The following is an 8400-nucleotide window of genomic DNA, read 5'->3' on the forward strand; positions in this document are numbered from 1 at the left end:
TTCCCAAAAAACTTTAGAACAATTGAAATCTTACACAGAAAACTACATTAGCAATTATTTCTTCACAGTCCAAAGAGGAGTGGTCATCATAGCAAAACCACACAAAAGGGAGTGATGTTTTTCTAAATACCAACAATGATGTAAGTCACAGTCATTGCAGCAAGGATATCTAGAACAATGTTTCAAACTCTGCTGTAATATGCCGATTGTTGGGCTGAATCCTGCCTTTCAACCAAAGTCAGCAAAGGCCTGACTTTTAAACCAGGAGGTTCTTAAGATTATCTTGACAGATTATCCCGTATTGTGCGGTGTATTACATGAGAAATTTTCCCTCTCTGACCTGATCCGAGGCACTCTGACCCTCGATTGTAAAGATTAAACATGTTCAATATCTACGACCAGAAATCCTTTTGTGTGCGGTAAGCACCGATGACAGTGGAGAAGACATAAGCAGACTTCTGGCACAATATGGAGGACTAGCTAATCGGGAAGCAGGCTGACTGAGAGAGGAAGTAAAACAAAAACACAGCCGTGGTAATGACAGAAAATGGCAGCACCACAGATGGCGCTTGTAAACGGGAAGAATAAAGTTAGATGGACGTCAGAAATGGAGGAGAAATTTGTTGATTTGTGGCAACAAATGAAGTGTTTAGCAACGTGTACTGGAAACTGGACCGAAATGGCAACTGAAATGGACTTAGCATGTAGCTAAAAATAAACCACTTTGGCTTCTTCACTCTAAAGTCATGTTTGACCGTGACAGGATAGGAATTTTGAGAGATGAAACCAGGCCAAGACTCTGGTAGTTGGGGAACAGAATCTGTTAGTGTGTGGTGTGCTGAATTGATCTTCTCATGCTACACCGCACACTATAAGAACAAAACTGTAAAATCAGGGATTATTTGTTGCCATGTGTGGGGTCTCTCACATTGTAATAATTGGTTAAGATTTTAATGTGTGTGTGTGTTTATGTGTGTGGCAGGCTTTAGTTTGCAAGTCAGCTACTTCTCCAATTAAAGCCTGTGACCATAGTCGGCCGTTTTTAGTGACTTCTGACAATAGTGGATGACAAACCGATCTGGCTCATCTTTTTCTCTTTTCGAGGGTAGTTTTCAGGCCTGCAGCTGCTGCCTGTGTCAGGAAAGGATTCCCTTACATTGCCTGCAAGTCTTCTGTGAGATATTTCCTTGAAATATGGAAGTATGAACCACATAGAGCTATTTTAAAAGAATGTTACAGATTCTACCAAGGAAAAGGGGATTCATTCTTTGTAACATTTCAACAATAAGCACTGGTGAGAAGCGCTCTGAAGTTGAGGTTCTAAGCGCTGCCAGTGCAAAAAAATGGCGACTGGCTCGCAGCCTTAAACTGAAAATAGACTGTTGCTAAGCAACCCAAACATTGTACTGCACTCTTGGTACTCTGTGTCCATGGTTACCACAGAACTAGTTTACTTATTTGCATAAATAAAGCCTTTTATCATGAGACCAGTGATCGATAAAGAAAAAACACTGTCAGTTGTATTTTTAAAGTATGGGCCTTTGTCCACAGCTGTTTTTCTTTTTCTCTGTATTGAGACAAAACCAGTGTAATCCAGTGTTTTCAGTGTTTCAGTGCATGGATATATTTCACATTCATCTAGGAAAGCTCCCATACAAAGTGTTTGGGAAGGGCAGGACTTCAATCAAAACTCTCAGAAAGTGATTTGACGAATGTTCCGTCCGTCAAATTCTAGGGGCCAATCAGAGCAACAAGACAAAATAAGATAGTAGAGAAGCGCAGCTCAAGTAGTAACCTGAGCTCAACGGAAAAGTGCTGTTGTGGTTTATGAACTCTGGAAATTGTCCGGGGATAAACTCATACTGAGTCTGGTGGGGAAAAGTGCAAAAACACCTTCTTTGCCAGGAGAAGCTTTCACTGTGTCTATTTGTTCTTGTTTTAATGAAGAAATGTGTTCCAGTTCGGATAAAACTACCACTATGCTATAGCTACATCCAAGCTAAACACTACAACCTTTGCAACCAGCTTTCAGCACAACTAAACCCCACCCATGGCCACCACTGATTGGTCAGATCCATTTTCCAACCAGACAATCAATTCAGAATGGAGCTTTGCAAGATGGAGCTGCCTGATGACAGACAGAAACACTGGACAATCAATCTGCTTTGCAAAGTTAAATGCCAGACCGAAGCACTCTAAAACTAAATTTTGTCTTTGCTTCCACCACCAAAAACACTGGCTATTGATGGACACAGGCCCTAAGAGTACTCAGAACTCTGTCTTGAGGCAGATGATGTTCAATGTGAACTCATATCAGAGTCTGCTGAGGGCCTCATTTTAGCCAGGCGCAGCCCTGGTCCTGGTGATGCTGTTCTCCTGTATTGTCACTAGTGGCCAAAAGTAACTGTTGTATAATAAGCATTTAAATCTATATTATAAATGTTTGCTTGGCTATTTATAAAACTAAAAATACATGAAAACATGTAAGGATGTGACCAAGAGCCAAGAGCAAATCAAAAGCAAGCAGTAGTAGAAGTTACAGGTCATGTTAACATACAAGTAAGTCCAAATTTTCATTAGCAATCAAGAGTTTTCATCAAATCAATGAAGCTGTTGTTAGCTCAATAGACTTGCTAGCTACAGCTGACAAAATCAGATGAAACATTCAAAAACAACAAAATCTATCCGGATAATCTAAAGCCTCAAGCCTGTGTGTGTCAGCCAAGGTAGCTTTTAGATCTATTTCCCACTACTCTGCACACACACTCACACACACTCACATACACACACATACACTAATTCACTTCAGGGGGATTGACTGGAGCTGGCTGAGAAAGTAGCAGCCATCATTACCTTGTCTGCTTGTAAACCACGAGGGCCAAAGCAATCATCACCCTTAAACACAACGTTTCCTATTACTCAGTACACACACACTCACAAATGCACGCACATAAATACACACTCAGGCATGGTCCATTTCTGCAGATGGATAAATTACAGGGAGGGAAATGCACAGTGGCACAGCCGTCATAGGCAGAGGAAATGAAGAGGCTTAAGCTAGGAGCATAATAGAGGGACTGAGAAAAAAACAATGCTGAATAATTTATAATGCATTGTAGCATGCTGCATAACTGCACGATCAGGAGAACTGCCTCTTTCCTGGAGCGTTACAAAAAAGACGAGACAGCTGCATGCAGGCCTGAAAAAGGTGAAGACCTAGTTTCTGCTGCTGGCTTTTTGAGGTGAAAGAGGGCAGGATATTTTTACACACATAATGTAAAGGGAAGAAAGTGACCGGTGTATGCTTCTGCATGTGACAACAAAAATGGTTCATCTCCCAAAATAAAACCTTTCAAATTTACCTGATCCCTTTGTTAATCGATTACATATCAGGGTCATTTGGTTTTAATTTACTGCAGCAAAACTTACAACAAACAAAGACTTGCAGCCCATTTATATTTCAGCAGCTTCTTCCTCATTTTCTTCCTGCATTTCACGGCTGTCTTAGGGAGTTGCTGTTTTTTCCCCTGGAACACACAAGAGGGTTAAACGAAACTCATGCCTGGTTTAATTAGACCTAACAGCACTGATGTGAATGCTGCACATCCAGAACCCTGCAAGGTTGCTGAGGCTCCCACAATTAAAAAGAGAGTTGGACAAGCAGGCTATACAACAAACCCCATGGAGTACATACAGCAAGCCTACAGCCTATGTGCTGCACATTTAGCCTCCCACTGGTGGGTTTTAAAAATCCATCAGCCACTCATTTTTCACCAGCCACTTTATATTTACTGGCAGAATTGTGAAATGATGTTTAAAATCATAAACAAGGCTTATAGTATTCAAGTGCCAGGCTATTTTTTAAGGAAAATGTTGCAGCCATACAGACATATTCTTTGCTTTACTAATAAAGAGTAAAACCTTTATTTTAATTTTTTTTGGTGTCTTATTTCAAGGCCAGTAAGTGCCACAAATTGCTGTCATGTTCTCCAAGTCTTATTTACCTGCAACCTGAAACTAAACCTTGACTGAGAGGCAAGAAAATCAGTCTTTTTTTATAAAAAATTGAGTCTTTATGAGAAGAGCCATAACTGCCATACTGGTTTCTGCTTGAAAGTGTGAGTTTAACTTTTACGTTCAACAATGAACACATGGCTACACATGACAGCACCTGCATATGCAGCTCTTGAGCTAACAGGCTACTGGCGCTGCCATAGTTGTGAATGGTGGAGCTCCTCAGTGAATACAATTCATGCCAAGGCCGGTCGGAAGAGGTGCAATTAAGCATCTTCTCTGTCAAGACAGGCTCTCTGTGTGATTTAGCAACCATTGGATACACTGGCAAACCCAAACGTAATGATCACAAACACATGCCAAAGCAGGCAACAGCAGAGGGAAGAAGAGGGAAAACACCTTCCCCATCATGGCTTTACTCTTGTTTTCAAAAAATAATTTTGTCCAGTTCTGACAAAACCGCTGCTATGGCTATCCAACGGTGATCAAGTGGCAACCGGACTGTTCCAAATTCTTGAAGATGTTTTGCCTCTTCTCCAAAATGCTTCTTCAGTTCTCAGAACTGAGGTCAGGTTGGGAGGTTTTGCATCACCTTATTTCCTAGACTTTTAGCACATGTGACAGTGATGATACCAGAGAAAAGAAGAGTGGCCTGCAAATGATCAAAATAGCTGCTGAAAATGTGGTCTCATTAAGTTTTGTAGTGCAGCTGAGAAAGTGGATTACATACAAGTGAGTGCAGGGAGGTTCACCATGAGCAAAACACTTTGCAACACTAAACAAAGTAAAAGCAGCAGTGAAACACTTCCTATTAGGCAGAAACCACAAGCAGAACCAGACTCATGTTGAACAGCCATCTGCTGTGACTGTGTAGGGCTAACAGAAAATGACAAGCTAAATCTGCAACTTCCTCTTGGTTTTAAAATGTTTATAGACCACAAACAATAGGCTGACTTCAGAGTTACATAATATGGCTATAAATTTTGAATAGTCCACCATGCAGGTTATGTAATACAAACAGTTGAAGATGTATCAGTCTAAAGGTCTACAATATTACAAGCACTTCAGAGTGTATCAATCAATCTAAAAGGGCACACTTGATGAGCTTTAGCCTGCAGCTGCTGCTCTGACAAGTTACACAGTGTTAAAATGCCGTACACGTCAGAGTGTGTTTCTTTTTTTATATCTGCTAAGTCTCTGCAACCCTCTTTTGTTGTAATTTCCTGCAGTTTCATGCCCAGGCATCAAAGAGAGCACAGCTGTGTCACTGGATGAATGCTTTAATCTATTCAGCCAGCGCATCTGTGCACTCCGTCTTACGCTACGTCATTAGCCGCCTGCCCTAATATGTGTATTTGTGAGTGTGTGCACTTGTGTGTGTGGCTGGTTAGAGTTATGTCAGTATTCATGTGGGTCCATATGAATTCAGCGATGCACGCATACAGTTAAAAAAAAAAAGTTGTGCTGCATTTGAGCTCTCAGATGTCTGCCTGTGCTCTCATGCAGGCTAAAAACACAACACATGCTGACACAAACACAGAGGTTGACATGGGAGGATAATGAGTGACTTTTTTATGCCTGAAGTTGTGCTGGGTTCCCTGCTGAAGGCCACATCAAGACATCACATCACAGACGCTAATTTATGTGATGGTGAAATGTCCGAACAGTGCTAAATTTAGGTGGTATTCTGACTGGCGAGGGATTAGAAAAAGCCATCACAGAAAAGAGAGAGGGGGAGAGATGGTGAGAAAAGACGTGGAGCTCCACGGGAGATTCCCCTAAGCTAAAACATCCTCATCACAGAGGTATTAAAGCAGTTTCCACACAGAAAAACATGTCTGTGTTTATAATCCCGCATTGGCTGACACATGAACACATCCACTGTGTCGACCGAAAGCACGGCAGGAATCTTGATGACTCTGAACAGAGTGTAGTCAATTTTTATAGAGCCACAAACCAAACGTTGGAATAGATTAGATTGTCTTCTTGGCTCATATAAATCATTGTCAACTGACTGCGTCCAATCAGAAAGGCATCTATTTTGTATAATTAGCTTACAAACAGGACGCTGTTTGTCCTCTGTAATGCTGATTGAATGAATTTCACTCATTCGGTCAGAACAAATGAGATTCCAAGCACTCGCTGGTCAATAAATGAATACAGATGTCCAGCTTGAGCTATTCAAACAGACATTAACGCTTTCCAATACTGCTAAGGGTATAATGAATCTGGCTAAATCCAAACTTTCCTCTGGTGTAAATATCACTCTTTATTCCTCCACATGTTGAAGTTGTGTTTAACTATCTGAATTTAAAGAGCATGGGGGGTGATGGTGGTCCCAAACCAAACACATAAAAGATAAGTATAAATTATGGATTCAGTTTGATTTTTGTTTTCTGCACAGCTGCAAACTTGAGGATCACAGTTTGAGCTAATGTTAGCAGTTCTGTCATGCACATGACTGCACTGGTCTAAAGCAACTCAAAAAATCTTAACTGTGTCAGGATAGGGTCACATTTGCCAAATTAATTTATTTAAAATTAATGAAACTACAACAGGAACAAGACTAGGTTAGATGTCAAGGCGGCTCAGGTGGACATGCAAAAACATCTTCTCTGCCAAGACAAGCTTTCATTGTGACTTATGCTCTTGTTTTAAAAAGAAATGTGGTCCAGGTCCAATTGAACTGCTGCTTTCCTACAGCTAAATCCCAGCTAACAGCTACTGTGGCAGCAGCCATTGGATACACCAACAAACCCCACTTGTAAAGATAGCAAACCCAAGATGAGTTTATGTTACTATAATTTTGTGAAAAGCACCAATAAAAGCATTAATTAAGCAATGATTAAAATAATCAACCTCAGTGCTAAAGTTTTTTTTAAATAACAGACAGAAACTTTAAATTTTATCTTTATTATTGCAACAAGGAATATGATCATTAATAAGACTGATCATTTTTGAGACTTTTTTCAAATAAAGGTTAGTTTTGTGGTAGTTTTGGTATATTATCCTTGTTGAAGCTTAATTGTAACTCATGTCAATGTGAGTAACTAATGCCAGTGACAGGTTTTAAGGAAAATCTGTTTAATCTTAAATCTTTATCAGGAGTTCAGAACGGCATTTTATAGATTAAGCCACATAATTTTGTTCTGGAAGTACACAAGATTGATGTATTAAACTTTAAAATATACAAAATTTCAGTTTTTTTTAAATTATACAAATATTTACAGCACAAACCGAGGCAGGGGGTGGAAAAACCGTTCATTAACCGTAATCAAGGAAAAAAGTTCAATTAATCGTGATTAGGAGTTTTGCCATAATCACCCAGCCCTACCTCAGCTCCAGCCTGTTTACTAGACTTCTAAACCCTCATCGTCTGCTACTGAGAGCAGCTGTAGGTCTTTGAAGATATATTCACAGACACACCTTGTGATCTGTTAAGCCATCATGCTGGTGTGGGGAAGTGGGACTGTGAATGCTTCCTCAGGAGTCTTTTGACGTGGCCTGATTCTGCTCCTAACATCTTTTTGGGGTGATGACTTGCCAAGCGGCTCCTCGTGTTACTCGTATTCCCCAGCAAGGGTATCACTGCAGTCTGGCAGTGTCAGCATATTGGTTTTGTTTGACCATCACCGCTTCTCCTTTCTTGACACTGGGCAATCAAAATTCTTCCACACACCAGATTTAAAAGTCGCTCCACATTCTCAAAAACTCTGGTTATTTGGATCTCTACATAAACTGGTTCTCCCACACCACACATTGCATCCACTAGCGAGCAAGTGGAACGCAAAGGAAGCTGGGTATACAAGGGCTGTTGGTAACTGTAGTTACTGACTCTGAGGCGCTGTTATACAGCGTGGTACTAAAATAACCAATCCATACCGTCCCAATCTTTGGCAACTTTCTGTTAGGGGAACCTACTCTAAGTTTGGAGCTGGATACACTACAGTCCAGTGATTGGTCGAAAGAATTGTCATTTCCAGTGGCACGATGTTGCCCTGTGAAGTAGCTAACAGCAGGGTTGGCTGTGGAAATACAGGCAAGATCAGAGTTTTCGATGCCAAACCATACCAAAGTGTACCAGAATAAATCAGACTATTTGTAGCACCAGATATTGGGCTTTCTCTCCCTGCTCTACTGCCTAGATGTAAACAAGCAAAGTCAACAGATAGCATCTCAGTGTGGTTTAGCAGATTTTTGAGTAAGCGTATGGAGATGACGTTGTGAATATGCCTTGTCAGATTAAACTAGTATGTCTACCAGCGCAATGAAAACCAGGGTCTAAACTCAGTTGTGGTTCCCTGTAATAAAATGTGCTGGATATTTCCTTTTTTTTCAGACAGTTATTTTTTCCAACTTGGAATAAGCTGACTAGTCGGCTAATTC

Source organism: Cheilinus undulatus, linkage group 14 (genome assembly GCF_018320785.1).
Source record: "Cheilinus undulatus linkage group 14, ASM1832078v1, whole genome shotgun sequence".
Classification (NCBI taxonomy): Eukaryota; Metazoa; Chordata; class Actinopteri; order Labriformes; family Labridae; genus Cheilinus; species Cheilinus undulatus.